The 14,674-nt window shown below is 45.8% G+C and overlaps 2 protein-coding genes across 4 annotated transcripts in view; one reads left to right on the top strand and one right to left on the bottom strand.

The window, feature by feature from the left end:
• The window catches only part of cacna2d4a (calcium channel, voltage-dependent, alpha 2/delta subunit 4a), a 718,409-nt gene that overhangs the window by 233,957 nt on the left and 469,778 nt on the right, over positions 1-14,674 (bottom strand). The window lies entirely within an intron of this gene.
• lrtm2a (leucine rich repeat transmembrane protein 2a) overlaps positions 404-14,674 on the top strand; it is a 55,110-nt gene continuing 40,839 nt past the window's right edge. Inside the window, exon 1 of one of the 2 annotated variants that reach the window (XM_078568259.1) lies at positions 404-528. The gene's annotated coding sequence lies outside the window, so the exon portion shown is untranslated. Of the gene's footprint in view, positions 529-3,495; positions 3,570-14,674 lie in introns of those variants that run through there. The other variant, XM_078568260.1, reaches the window with a different exon arrangement.

The raw sequence follows: 14,674 nt of genomic DNA, 5'->3' as shown, positions 1-14,674 counted from the left end.
AACTATACACAGTACCTGCAAGCTGTTTTTTTTCTCATTCAAGCTTTCTTACATTCTTAAAACAGTTACATAAAATGCACTGTGCGTCAAAACAAAATGTGATGCTTTATATGATAATGTGTAAATTGATGGATATATTAAAAAAATTGAATTTGAACAAATTGCATTTGGAAAGAACTTGGGTGCTCATTATAAAAATAAACAAAAGGAATATAAATATCTCTATAAACATTTCAGATTATTTCAGTTCACTCATTAAAATATTAGCAAGTGACCAATTCATCTGTGAGGTCTCAGGTTTGTCAGCTGATCAGCAGTAAGTAGAGCAGGCAGCAGATCTCAAGTTACTATCTATAACACAGCAGCAGCAGTAGTGAAACTGCACAGTCCCATTACCATCAGAACGAGAAACATGCCGGAGGGCTCATTGCACCATTGCCAGCACCTTACAATGTGGTAACAACAAATGGCAACTAGAGCCAGCTGAGTAATTAGAATGACTGAGAAACTGAAAAATCAAGGTGGCACGTAAGTGTTAAAATCTTTTGTTGAGATGTGAATGGTTCGGAGAATGATTCGACGACTAAACGCTGTAGCAGGGTCTGTGTGTTTTCTTAGTATTTTATAGAGGATTCCTAACATGGAAAACATTCTGGGTCAATCCACAGCAGATCATGCTCTTTTGCAAGATCAAATTTGTTGATTGGGCATAAAGTTGCAATGCAGGGGTGAGTGGCAAGATCTAACCATGTCTTGTCAGGAATCTTTTATTCTTTAAATTGTTTGCTACTAATTTCTGTGGCATAGAGATTTGTACTTATATCGTAGGGTCTATATACATACCCTATCTGCTTATATTTATTGTCACTGTATATACATGCACATTTCTGCACTCACCGTCTATCCTTCCCTATTTGCACACATAAACCACATATCATATACTGTGTATGTTGTAGCTTACAAACATCCAGGCATTTGAGATTATCACATCAAATTTAATGTTGAATGTGTTTCTGTGATATAGCTGTCCCCTCACTGAGCTGAATATATTAATGAAAGTATAGCTCAGCTACATGCATTCCTTCACATAACATTTTGTTTCATCCTTACTGTCAGAGATCTTAAAGTAAATATTTATATAAACTCAGATTCTGAGCCCAGGTTTGCACTCAATATATTACATGGATCTACCTGTCAATCAACTGACTGTACCAACCCCCAGTCCATCTGAACCTCTGTTTGACCTTCATTCAGTTTATCTGTATTTATCTTTATCTTTTGTGAGTTTACCTGCCTGTATAAATATTTACCTGTAGATACTTGCCTGTCAGTCTGTCAGGCTATCTATTTGTACCTATAACAAGCTGTCTTTCAGTCTGTGTACATCTGTTTATTGGTCAGATTACGTCTGTGCACCAGCACATCCCTCAATCTATGTCTTGTAACTTTGCTTCTTTGTCTGTCAGTCTTCTTCTCCATACTTGTGTTTGTCTGACTTCTACCTCTCTGAGCTTGTTTTTATCTACCACATCTATATCTATTTTTATCTAATCATCAAGTCTGCCTAACTGTACCTATATTTTACTGTATCAATATCAGACTGCCTTTCAGCACCTGTGTCTATCTTCTGATCTATCAACACTCTTTGTACTTGTCTCTCAGTCATCCGTTCATATATCAATGCGTGTGGTGTCCAAATGAGGTTTTTTTTTCATGGAAGTTTGATGATGCAGTGTCTCAAAATGGGCTGCTACAGTGAGAAATGTGTTATAGCGTGAGTGTTTTAAATAGTTTATCTGTGAGACAGGGAGCTAAAAAGTTTGCATTATATTAATGAGAGTTATAAAGAGGGCTGTTAAACTGTTTGTATGTTACTAACATAATGCGGATTAAGTTATAGCAAGCATTTTGTGATAAATAACATGGGTTATACTAGGAGCTACAGCGAAGCAGAGAATTATTCTTAAGGGTTCCTTATCAACCTGAGCATGCATTACGACTTTTCTATTTGTAAGTAAGACAGGTAGAAGGTACATAAGTCAAAAGTCACTTTGCTTTGTGGAACAGTTTGGCGGCTTCTCAATGCCATCTCATCCCAATCCTGCCTCATTAATCATGCATTCCCGGGAAACATGCCATTTACATGTATCTTTTAGATCTTACATGGCCACCCCTGATACAACCTTCTATCCTTTATAAAATATATTCCTTCCTCTTTAATCTGTAAATCCCATTGTTTCCATACACCTTTGGAATTTACTTTTCTCATGCTATAAACATCTTTCATGTTGTTAATATGGCTTTTTCCTTTTGGGAAAAATAAATGTAATAACCTTGCCCTATTTATCCTGTCAGTTGTGAAACTGTATCATGTTTCTTTGAAAGCTAAACACCTTTCTATTTATCTCAAAATACAAATTTTATTCACACCCTATCTGCTGAGACTTTTACCCTTGCTCACTCATCAGCATTTCAAATACTATTTTTACACCAAACTCTTTTGATAATTTCAACCTTGCAGTCTATCCAACTCTAATTCAATTAAACCAGCCACACAGACAGCACCATCCACACACACACAAACATAAGTCTACTTTACAATACCCCACAATAATATTATGAAAATATGATAATTTCATGACAGCCGAAAATTCCGCTCATCAATTTAATGACACACAAAATGGGGAAACAAACTTGTGCTACCTACACTTTCAGTGCACCTGAGTTCTACTGACTGATGAGTAGGTTTGCCTGTGTCATATGGGATTACACGTTTGCCTGTGATCTGCATGAGGCATGACCACTTCCCTGCTATTCCATTGCTTAATGAAACATTAAAAAAAAACACATCAAGTATACACCCAATTCTCTTTTGAAAGTTACTATTGAATCTGCTTCCACCTTTTCAGGCAGTCCATCCCAGATGATAAGAGCTCGCTACATAAAAAAAGTCTCGTCTCCCTGCCAGTAGTTGTCAGTTATCTTAAATTAATACACCCTGGTTACTAATCCTCCTGCCAGTGGAAACAGTTTCTCCATAACTATTCCATCAAAACCCTTCATAATTTACATCTTCCCTTAAACCTCTCTGCCTTAAGGAGACAATTCCAGCTTTTCCAGTCTCTCTACATTACTGAAGTCCCTCATCCCTGGCATAATTCTAGCAAATGAGTGTCAGCCATGGCTTAGTGGGTATCATTCTCACTCATGAGTCACAAGGCTCCAGGTTCAAGTCCCACTCCAAGGCTTGAGCATTACAATCAAGGCTGACATGCAAGTGCAGTACTGAGGGAGTGCTGTACTGTGGGAGATGCATCTGTTAGGTGAGACTTCAAACCGAAGCCCCTTTTATTTGCTTGAGTGGATATAAAAAGTCACATGGCATTATTTCCAAGAAGAGTAGGGGAGTTGGCCCCAATGTCCTGGTCAATATTTATCCCTCAATCAACACCACAAAACAGATCATGCAATCATTATCACTTTGCTGTTGTGGGAGTTTGCTGTGTGAAAATTAGCTGCTGTTTCCTAAAGTACAACATGACTAAACTTCAAAAGTACTTCGGTTACAGGTATGAGGTTTATAAGATTATATGTTTTGGGACTGTGGGTGGAATCTTCGGTCCTGTGAGCAGCATGAAGCTTGACGGACTGGGGAGCTTAATTTGGCTTGAGGCCAAAAATCAGTTTCCCAACGGTGTGACAAACTTTTGCAATTAAGTTCTCGGGACTTTAAAGGCGGCTCGAGCTTCCCAACGCACAATGTCAGGAAGCTCTTTTGCATGCATTTGCATTCCATGCATGCTCATTAAAAGGCCAGCTTACTAGAATTAAGTTCCCCCTCCAAAATAAGTTCCCCCAAGCAAGAAATTAGAATGTTCACATTTACAACTGCATATAAGTGGTGTGCACCTGGTGAGGTTAGCTTCTACTATAACTTCGCAGTGAGTAGCCATTGCTTTGGCCTTCTTGAGGGCCACTCAGAAATGTCAGCCTCTTAATTGAGATCAGGTGCTAGTGAGAGTCTATGGTGAAAAGAAAACTGGGCATGTGGGAGCGATGCTCCCTCTCCCTTCGGGTAAGAACCTGGTCATCAGGTGTGAGGCACTCTCGCTGTTGCTGTACATGGCGCAGGTCTGGCCCATTCCAGACTCCTGTGTGGTGGCGATCACCCGAGCCATCTTTCGCTTTATCTGGGGGTCGAAAATGGATCGTGTCCGCAGGGACGCGATGTACAAGCCTCTAGATAAAGGGGGAAAAAACGTGCCCAACATCGCCCACATACTGATGGTCACCTTTGTGTGCGGCTGCATCAAGCTGTGCGTAGACCCTCGATACGTAAACACCAAGTGTCATTACGTGCTGAGGTTCTAGCTGTCCTTGGTGTTGCGAAGGATGGGTCTGGCCACGCTGCCGCAGAACGCTCCAAGTAGTTGGACCGTGCCGTACCATCTGTCCCTCGTGGAAAAAGTTATGCAGAGAAACACCTTTGACCACAAGTCTATTAGGCAGTGGTCGGCACGTAACGTCTTAGAGGCCCTGCGGGGAAAGGAGAGGGTGGATCCTGTGGGATGGGTCCCCGAGCAGACTGTCAAAGTCATTTGGCAGAATCCCTCATCGCCAGAACTTTCCAACAAGCACCATGATGTAGCTTGGCTGGTGGTGAGAAAGGCCCTCCCCGTCCGATCCTTCCAACACGCCAGGAGTCTCACCCCCTCTGCACGTTGCCCTCAAGGTGGCTGTGGTGGGGACGAGACTGTTGTTCACCTCCTTGTGGATTGTGCCTTTGCAAAGAAGGTCTGGAGAGAGTTGCAGTGGTTTCTGTCGAGATTCATCCCGAGCAGTTCTGTGACACAGGACTCTGTGCTGTACGGGCTGTTCCCAGGGACACACACCAAGACAAACATCAACTGCAGCTGGAGGATCATCAACTTGGTGAAAGACACTCTTTGGTCTGCCTGCAATTTGTTGGTCTTCCAGCGCAAAGAGTTGTCCCCGACCGAGTGTTGCGAACTAGCACATTCCAAAGTCCAGGACTATGTGCTGAGGGACGCACTAAAGCTTGAGGCAGCCACTGCAAAGGCGCAACGGGGAAAGGTCGCCGTCTCAGACCTTTCTGCCACAGAGCACCGAGGGACTGGGAACTGCTGAGAGCCCCTCGGGCTGTACAGCTCAAAATGAATGTCTGCAAATGATTGTAATATTCATTGATTGTATTGATGCACCTCGTGATACATGTTGTAAAAGTTGGATATGGTTGTACTTTTGCGATGGTGATTTTGAAATGGTTTGGAATGTTCTTCCAGATATTTTATGAATAAAGTATATTTTTCCAAAAAAAAAAGCTGCGTGAAGGCTGGACATGGGAGGCAAGACTAGCGGGAAAAGGTGGAGCATAGAGTGGACACGGAAGGCAGGCTAAGGGTGGGATGCTGGAGTGGAGGCTGGACAGGGAAGGCAGGCGAAGGGTGGGAGTCTGTCTGGGGAAGGAAGACAGACTGTGCGGGGCAGGGAGAGCGGCAGCGAGGAAATGTGAGGGTGCAGGGATGTGGGATGGGGGGAAGGGCCTTGCTTGTTGGGTCTGGGGGTCCTGTGGTTGGGTGGGGTTTGCTGACTGGGATGGTGGTGGAGAGATGGTCCTAAAGGGCAGTGTCAGTGCTATCTACTGTGGGTCCTGGGGGTTGAATTAAGAGTACCGGGCAGTGGAGGGAACAGTCACGGTGAGAAGGGGAAGTGGGATGAGGTATGGTGGCAAGTCCAGGTTAATAGCCAGGTAGATGAAGGTTTCATAGAGGGGTCACAGAAATGGATGAAACAGGTAACTGGAGGGGTCAGGGTCAGGGTGAGCATGGGGATGGTAATGGGTGTAGGCTCAGAGGTGAGAGAAGGCATGTGGAGGATGATGATTATAGCTGCAAGAGTAATGGGGGGAGGTTCAAGGGTGACAGAGGGAAGCTGAATGGTTATACTGGGTGGGTGAAGAGTAATGGGGGTAACTTGGTGGGTGACAGGCAAGTTTAGGAGGTGGTGGAGTGAGGCTGGAATGTGACACGTGTCATTATTATATTCTCTGCTACACAATACTGACGCTCTGAAACTGTGATCCCTTGAAGTGGGAGGAGAGTCTTTTCGGGTGGGTAGAGTTCAAGGTCAGCATAATTGACTGACTAAAGGGACACCCTAATGATCATGAGGTAGCTGGATGAGAACCATGTTCAGTTGTGTTCTCCTCTCTATAGTGAAGCCCACACGGCAGCGGGTTTGCTCCTGACTCATGGGTCTCATAACCTCAAGATCCCAGCAAAGTCTGGAGCTGCCATTTATTCTGTGCAATTTGCCATCTGCTTCTGTCTGAGGCAGGGATGAAGGGAGAGAGGAAGGTGGATGCCTCCAAGGGGCACAGCTGGTGGCCGGGAGCAAATTCCCAACTCCAAACCTTCATCCTCCTGGGTGAATAGTCATACCTGACAAGTGAAGTATAAGGATCTTCCCATATACGGTTAATATGGGACAGAGTACAGTACCACCCACACAGTGATGTAAGAGACCACATGACCTGCACCCAGAGTCATTTGAGTGTTGAACAGAGCAGTGTGTACCAGCCAGCATGGAGACAGCTCCTAGCTTGTACCCTTTATTATATATTTGTAAATAGTTCCAAGAGTCAATAAAGACTTACAGTTAACCTATGTATGACTACAAAAACTTCTTCAGACCTACAAAACTGTAACCAATACCCAACAACAAGGGCTCGTGTGGTAAGTCTTTCTATGCTGCCAAGATAATGGTCTCTCTATTGAAACTCGATGGTAATGGAGGTAAACTGAATAGTGTCTGAGGGAGGGTTCTCACACATGGCTCTCATCACCTCAGTCAAAGAGCAATGTCTCAAAGAACACAGTCATATATGAATGGAGGAACACTCATTTCTGTTCCTCCAGGATGTCTTTCACCTGGAAGGGATGGGGTGGGGATGCCATGTCTAGATGGAACCTAAGCATAGGGCTTAGCACTGGCCTGGTGGCTCAGAGATGGAGGGAAATCTGAAAAGAATATGCTCACTAGATTGATTACTGCAATTCATTCAATATCCACTGAGGCCTAGATAATGCAGGCTCCAGGCTACCCTGCCTTGCCACTGGCTTTTATCCAGGCGAGGAGGAGGAGGGGTCAGCACAGATTGGCTCAGGGCCAAAAGGAGCAACAGTATGAGCAGTAAGTGGAAGCGGGGCCTCAAGAAAGTCAGGGTGTTGGTGACCAGGGCCCAGCGCGACAGTGAGCATTGGCCTGACCATGGGTATATCACAGGCCTATCAACAGATGAGCAAAAAGCATTGGCGGAGGTTCCTTAGGATGTCCAGGAATTTCACATCTGCCAGCTTCTCCACAGGGGACTGCAGCCGCAGGGTCCTGGAGGCAATTCCATGCCAGTGACATTAGAGGTTACTGCCACTTTAAACTTCTATGCCAGTTGCTCCTTCCAGGGCTGCACTGGGGACCTGTGTGGCATCTCCCAGTCAGCGACACACGAGTACATCCTGGAGGTGACAGTTTCCCTGCTCAGGAGAGTACACCAATTTGTCCAATTCCACCTAGATCCCGAAAGCCAGGCTGCAAGATCATTCGGTTTTGCAGCAATCGCAGGCTTCCCTCAGGTGCAAGCAGCTAGTGACTGCACACATGTGGCCTTGAGAGCTCCCTGGCAACAGCCAGTCACATTCATCAATAGGAAAGGTTTCCACTCTTTGAATGTGCAGCTGATATGTGATCACAGAAGACAAATCCTGCATGTTTGTGCTTGTTTCCCGGGGAGCTCTCACCATGCCCACATTCTGAACCACTCCCAAGTGCCACAGGTTTTTGAAGGACCTTGGCAATTACAGGGCTGGGTCCCTGGGGACAAGGGATACCCCCAGATGATCTGGCTGGTGACGCCATTTTGCCATATGCTGGGAAGAGCTACAATGCTGCACGTGCCTCCTTAAGGTCTACAATTGAACAGACGATAGGCCTTCTAAAGATAACGTGTGTCACGGATCATCGTTGCCTGTTGCACTCTGTACAACCTCGTGCTACAAAGGGTGGATGTCTTGGCTAAGGGAGACATGAAGGACCAAGGTATCTCCTCCAGCAATGAGGACAGTGAAGGAACGATGATGACAGGTGTCAGGATGTCGCGGAGGCACATGCCAAGGCTATTGCAATGGTACAATGCAGCAGAGAGGCCTATGACAATCCAAAAGCTATCAGATTCCAGGCAAAGCAAACTGCTGAGATATTTTAAACAAAAACAGAATTACCTGGAAAAACTCAGCAGGTCTGGCAGCATCGGTGGAGATATTTTCCCTACTATTTGGTTTTCTGTCCTCTGCTGGCTGGCAGGTCTTAGCTCCTTCCTGGTAACAAACATTAACCCATATCAAACACCTTGACGTCTTGCATTAATGTACATTGATGTATGATAGCTGATCATGTTTCTGCCCCCATGATCACCTCTCACCCATAGTAAACCCATACACCTTGACACCTTTATCATGCCAAAAGGTTTTGAGGTTACTTTGGAGTCCACCCACTGAAAGTGCCTCACGTGCTCTATGGGCTGCTGAGTAGCAACCACTCCACACCCTCTAATTGCAGAGAATCCTGTAAGTCTCAGTCCTAGATGGCCTTAGTACTAGTGTGAGACTGTGATCCATCATTGTCCATCATCCTCAGCCAAGGTAAACACCTTTCCTGCAGGGTGCCTGCAGAGGCCTGTTAGACCTGCTGATGCTTCACATGGATAGCCTCATAATCCTCGGCACAGTCCAGCATAAAGGCCCATTCTTCTCTCTCTCACCTCATTGACTAATACTACAATCCTTCAATGATGTCTGGAGCACTTTGATTGCAAACCCTTTATGTGAGGTCCACTGAAACACTTGATAAGAAGATGAGCAGGCTAAACAAATCTCCACATAAGGTCTCACAAAGGCTTCAGTCAACTGCACACACACCTCTTAAATCCTACACTCAATCTCTCTTGCAGTCAAGGCTAACTTGCTCGTTGCCTCCTTACATTCAGTCTTCACCTGCATGTTAGCTTAAAATGACAAAGCACCAAGGATGGCCAGTAACGATTAGACGTGTCCACTACAGCTTTCTCCAAACATGTAGAGAAGCCTCTGGTTTTCTATTGTTAAGAAGGCAGTGTAGAGCTTTACTCTTTCAACCCTGAAACTGCATCTATGGTGTTCCTTGTCACTCACATAGCATGTTTAAATGCCCTTGAGTACTCCTTGCAGCAGGAGACGCAATGACCTCGCTGAACACTCTGACAGACATCATTTTTGGAGGCCAGAACATTGGGAGCTGCAAGTAATGGCTTGCATGTTGTGTGCCCAGGCCGCAAATGATGGCCCGGGCTTATTCATGCACATCTTGGGTTAATGAGTAATCACTATCTTGATAATGTGAGAGAGCTGAATCTATAGGAGTTCATTATTGGGCTCTGAAGGGGGCCCAAATTCCACACCTTTAAATGACTGAGACCACTGAAGAAACTAGCAGCAAGATGGAATCCAAGATGTTTCCAAATTGTGCAAGTGAACATATAGTTACAAGTGCCAAAAGTATATATAATGGTTGTATACACATGCCATCTGTGTGCCTTCAAAACTTCTTTACCTTTCTTTTTCTATTACTATGTCGAGGTGCAGCCCAACATCCACAGCTGAGGTGGAGGCAGCCTGCTGACACAGCCTAGTGACTGTGATGATTTTGGTGGGTGTCCTCTGGTGGCTTGAGGCCTAGAGGGCCAGGCCTGCTAAGGGTCTCCTGCACAGGTGCAGGTGCACCCTCCTTGGCCTGACCTGCTGGAGGTGATAATGTCACTGGCAGAGGGAAGGTGGAGTGGCAGGGCATTCTTGAAGTGTCCTGGAATGAAGCCCCCGGGGTGCCTGGCTGGCGTTCCTCCTCCCTGTGGGTGCCCAATGGCATCTCCCTGACTTCTTGAGGAGAAGGGGCACCTGGACAGAGGTTGAGGTGCTCCATCCCTCTCTTGCCTAGCTACCGCACTGCACCCATATCTAGGGTGATGGAGTGCAGGTCCAAGCACATATCAGCAGCCACTTTGTGTTCCGCTGGACCCGGGTCTCCAAGGCAGCCTTTCCATGGAGGAATATAAGCACTCGCATGCTGGAGCCACTACAGCAGACAGAAGGTGTCCTCCAGCCTTTGGTCTAGTCTGCACAAGGCCTCTAGCATCTTTGCCTGACGGTTCCCTGCCTGTCTCTGCATCTCCATGAGGACTGTTATGGCTGAGTCCAGAGGCTCATCACCTACATGGGGCTGAGCAAGGCCCTGGTCTCCAGCAATCCTCCAAGGGTCAGAGACCTCAGCTGCCACGTCCTCCACCAGCTGTGGACCTGCATCTATGATGTGCTCACCAGATTGTGACCCGAGCCTACTCGGGGACATGCATCCACTGAGGTGAATGTGTCTATGCTGGTGGAGGGTGCAGGTGAATGCCGTGATGGTGCATGCTCTGAGGATTCTGAGATGGGATTGAAGATGGAGCTGTGAGCGGTCTTCCTTCTGGGCCTCCCCCTTTTCTTGCTGGTACTTGGAATGGAGAAAAGAAAGACTTAGTGAATGCTTAATTAGGCTCCTTAGTTAAAGCAACGTGCTACTCTTGTGGGCGCATCTGACAACTGCAGACTGGAGGCATCCTCCCTGGCTTCCTGAGGGAGCTCTATCTCACCTTCAGCACAAGCACCATCCTGCTCCTCCCTGTCTAGCTCGGTGGCCTCCTCCTCGAAAGGGGTAATGACCTGAATGTCTGGAATGCCACCTCCAGTCTTGGCCCATGCTTTCCTTTAGTGTGTGCTCTTGTCCTGCAGAAAGACAGAAGGATTGACTATCACCCCAAAGGGTGCATGAGTAGTTTAAGCACATGCATATCTATGGCAGCTCCTGAGCCCTCCCCAGTAAGTGATCAACAAGCAGGATGTCCTACAACTGATAAAATGAACATCGAGAGCATAAAATGGCTGGCACACATTCAGTGCACATGTCCCATCTGCTACTGAGTCCTGCAATCCAAACTCTGTCTGACATCCCTGTATACTCGCACACATACTCTCCCTGGTAGGAAGATAGGAACATAGGAGCAGGAGTAGGCCATTCAGGTGCCCTTATGAGTGTCACTTTGCAGTGAGTAGACTATGCCACTTACCCTGGCAGAGCACAGCAGATTATTCATCCTATTTCTGCACTGCTGGGCAGTTCTCCTGTAGGCTCCACAGACGTGTACCTCCATCCAGGCTGCTGTGACCTGATGGGAGGGCGTCCTGCTGCCATCCATGGGAAACAGTCCCTCCCACCTTTCCTGGACAGCCTGGAAGAGAACCTGCAGGGAGGCTTCACAGAGCCGTGGGGCCACATATTGTCTTCTTTATGACATTCTAGTCTCGGCAGAATCTTGAACAACAGCCAGACTGATGCTCCTGGCCTGCAATGAGTGAATGGCTGTCCAGGTGCCCTTTAGATATGGTGCCTGGTCATTTGATGGTGGGCACTGTGACTTCCTGCCCGCCTCCTCAAGAGTCAGTAAGCTCCTTGCCAGTACATTTGTAATGAGCTGAAAATCACAAGATTGTGGATGGTCAGTCCTCCCATCCCCCCAGCGGAGATCACTCTCAATTCCACTCCTGCCACCAAACTTAGACTCCAGAATGGAGGAATCTGGTCAGTGTCTTTAAGCTAAGGTAAAATGAAGGGGGTGATGTGACCTGTTCTGAAGTCTGCCTGACAGTAAGCCTGGGTGGTTTGATTATTTGACAGGGAAGAAGGTGCAAGTTGTTTACACTTGGAGCCAATGGTGGCAGTTTGTGTGCTAAAAGTGAGACTCTGAAGTCCCAAAAAAGTGTTGAGACTGTCGGGTTGTAAACAGTTGTGCTTTAACCTGTCCATTCACTTCCAAACTAAAAGAAAGTTGGGGTCACAAGGATAGCTAATCAACATTTTTCCATGGATATAAGGACCATGTGATTACACTGCCATAGAGGTAGGCTTTGCGAGGAGAAGTGTTTAAGAAATCCCTTAAAACTCACAGACAAGGTTGGTCTGCCAGTATGTGGGAATAGAGAGCAGTTATAGGCAGCAAGACACTGTGGCTCACTATGCAGAAATGAGGGCGGGATCTTGCACGAGGATTGGAAAGATCAAATTCAAGTGGAGTTAAAACAAGACTGGAAGATTTGCATAGCTTGCGCTAGAGGAAGAATCTCGGGGGTAAAACCTCACTGTGAAAGACAGTTCTAAGATTAAAAGCTCCAAGGCTGAGAAGGGAAAAGAACAGAAGTAAACTCTCAGGAGCTAAGAATCACCTTGGACTGGTTCCAGGAGAATTGAATATCTACTTAAAGGACAGTGTAGAGTATATCTGTGGAGTATGTTTTTGCTTGTGCTAAAAGAAAAAGGGGAATGTTTTGTTTTGTGATTTAAAGTATAAGTCGCCAACAAAGAACGAGTTTAGTCAATAGTGTTCCAGGGCCACTCAGCTCCTGACCTAATTGGTTCAAAAATGGAGAAAAGAGCTCAATTCTCGAGGTGAGGTGAGAGTGACTGCTCTTGACATCAAGACCGCATTTGACCGAGTGTGGCATCAAGGGACCCTAGCAAAACTGGAGTCAATGAGAATCAGGGGGGAAACTCTCTGTTGGTTGGAGTCATACCTAGCACAAAGGAAGATGGTTGTGGTTGTTGGAGGTCAGTCATCTCAGCTCCAGGACATCACTGCAGCAGTTCCTCAGGGTAGTGTCCTCGGCCCAACCATCTTCAGCCACTTCATCAGTGACCTTCCTTCCATCATAAGGTCAGAAGTGGGGATTTTCTGAACATTGCGCAATGTTCAGAACCAATCACAACTCCTCAGATACTGAGGCAGTCCATGTCCAAATGCAGCAAGACCTAGACAATATCCAGACTTGGGCTGACAAGTGGCAAGTAACATTCACACCACACAAGTGCCAGGCACTGACCATCTCCAACAAGAGATAATCCAACCATCACCCCTTGATTTTCAATGGCATTATCATCACTGAATCCCCCACTATCAACATCCTGGGGTTACCATTGATCAGAAACTGAACTGGACTAGCCACATAAATGGTCAGAGGCTAGGAATTGTATGACGAGTAACTCACCCCCGACTTCTCAAAGCCTGTCCACAAGGCACAAATCAGGAGTGTGATGGAATACTCTCCAATTGTCTGGATGAGTGCAGGTCCCACAACACTCAAGAAGCTTGACACTGTCCAGGACAAAGCAGCCCGCTTGATTGGCACCACATCCACAAACATTAATTCCCTCCACCACTGACGCACAGTAGCAGCAGCGTGTACCATCTACAAGATGCACTGCAGGAATTCACCAAGGCTCCTTTGACAGCACCTTCCAAACCCTTGACCACTACCATCTAGAAGGACAAGGGCAGCAGATAGATGGAACACCACCTGGAAGTTCCCCTCCAAGTCACTCACCATCCTGACTTGGAAATATATCGCTGTTCCTTTACTGTCACTGGGTCAAAATCCTGGAATTCCCTCCCTAACAGCACCTTGGGTGTACCTGCACCACATGGACTGCAGCGGTTCAAGAAGGCAGCTCACCACTACCTTTTCAAGGGCAACTAGGGATGGGCAATAAATGCCCATATCCCGTGAATGCATTTAAAAAAGTCTCTTGTTACATAAAAGTCTTAAAATGTGAAATCTTGTCATGTCATCCTTTCAGCTATTTACTGGAAGTTCAAATTTCTGTTTAGAAGTTATCTGTATCTAGGGAGATTGTAGCACTTCATTGACTGTAAAGCGCTTTGAGACATCCAGTGGTCATGAAAAGTGCTATATAATTGGCAGTCTTTTTTTCTTTTTAAATCTCCTATGCATGCTCCCTTTGGACATAGCATCCTTCTTAAAGTGTGATTCCCAGAATTGGATGAAGTACTCTGGCGGGTCTAACTAGTGATTTATAAAGATTTGGCATAATACCTTTGCTCTTGTACTATTTTCCATTATTTTTAATGCCCAAGGTAATTTTTTAACAGCCATATCGACATCTTTCCAACTTCAAAGATTTTTGTAAGTAAATCATTAGGTCTCTGTTCTTCTGCACTACCTTTAACCATGCACCATTCATTTTGTATTGCTTTTCCTCATTCTTCCTTCCAAAATGCATCATTTCACACTTCTGTGCATTAAATTCAATCTGCCATGTGCCTGCCTATCTATGTCTTCCTGAAATCTGTTACTAGCCTCTTCACTGTATATTATATTGTTTAAGCTTTGTGCAATAGATGAATAACTGTTTTTAAAGTTTTTTTACACTTCCCACAATCACTATAAGGTTCATTGCGTCTATAAAGTGTATGGTGGGTGAATGGACATGGAAGTGCCATAGCTTTGCATAAAAGCCATGAGGAGCTATAGGAGTTGTTCTGGGGGCATACCTTGGCATGGGGGCATGAGGAGCCATAAGGAATGGCTCAATGGCATATGTTGGCATGGGGTCATAGGGATTGTTGGGGGCATATCTTGGCATGGGGGCATGAGGGGCCACGGGGTTGTTTGGGGAGCATACCTTGGCAAGGTGGTCATGAGGGGTCATAGGGGTGGATGGGAGACATGCCTTGGCA

This window comes from Cetorhinus maximus, chromosome 22 (assembly GCF_964194155.1).
Source record: "Cetorhinus maximus chromosome 22, sCetMax3.hap1.1, whole genome shotgun sequence".
Lineage (NCBI taxonomy): Eukaryota > Metazoa > Chordata > Chondrichthyes > Lamniformes > Cetorhinidae > Cetorhinus > Cetorhinus maximus.
Note: the sequence above shows the minus strand (reverse complement) of the source record. Positions and strands in the feature narration are given on the sequence as shown.